The following is a 907-nucleotide window of genomic DNA, read 5'->3' on the forward strand; positions in this document are numbered from 1 at the left end:
GTGGGGGGGATGTCGGAATGGGGAGGGAGGGAGGAAGGGAGACGGGTTAAGAAGACAAGAAACAAAATAAACAGAGGTGACCACTTCACCCGCTCCAAATCTGTTTCTTTGCTCCCTCGTTTCCAAAAACAGACTTGGTCGCCAGTTCAGGATTTGAACCCCCCCTCTTGATCGCCGAAAATGGAGACTGAGTTTGGCCGAGTCAGGAACTTCACCGAAATTTTCCCGACTTTTTTTTTGACTGGTCGGTTTTTTTTTCTGGGAATAAGAGTGGCTGGAAAGTTGTTACGAATGCGGAGGTGGCAGGGGCTCCTGATTGGCTGAGAAAGGGGGGAGTAGGAGGAGCCCTGGGGTTGGGGGGGGAGGTGAAGAAGGGAGGGTGGGGGGTGGTGGAGGTGGGTGTGCTCACTGTCTCCAGCAAGATTGGAACTGAGAAGAACATTCCTGAAAGCAGCCTCTCCGGAAAACACTCACATTCCCAGCCGCGAGGAGCCTCTCTGCTTCCCAGATTTCGGCCGGTGTCACAAGCAACTTTCGCCCGGGACATGAAACACTGTCAGGTTTTACCAAGTGGTGAGAGGGGAGAGCACCCACTTAGATTAGTATCAACGGTGGAAAGGGGAAGTTGTCACCTCCACCCTCCCCAACGCACACACTAAACACAGATATCCAGACACATGCACGCACATACTCAAACACACACATTTAAACATGCACTCACTCGAACACACACAAACACTCGAACGAACTCAAACATACAAAGAAAAACACACATAAACTCCTATACACTATATACTCACTCAAACACACATATCTAAACATGCATAAACACACACAAGTACTCGCTCATGAACATTCAAACGCGCTCAAATACACACATTCAAATACACACACAGACATCAACCCA

This window comes from Chiloscyllium plagiosum, chromosome 7 (assembly GCF_004010195.1).
Source record: "Chiloscyllium plagiosum isolate BGI_BamShark_2017 chromosome 7, ASM401019v2, whole genome shotgun sequence".
Lineage (NCBI taxonomy): Eukaryota > Metazoa > Chordata > Chondrichthyes > Orectolobiformes > Hemiscylliidae > Chiloscyllium > Chiloscyllium plagiosum.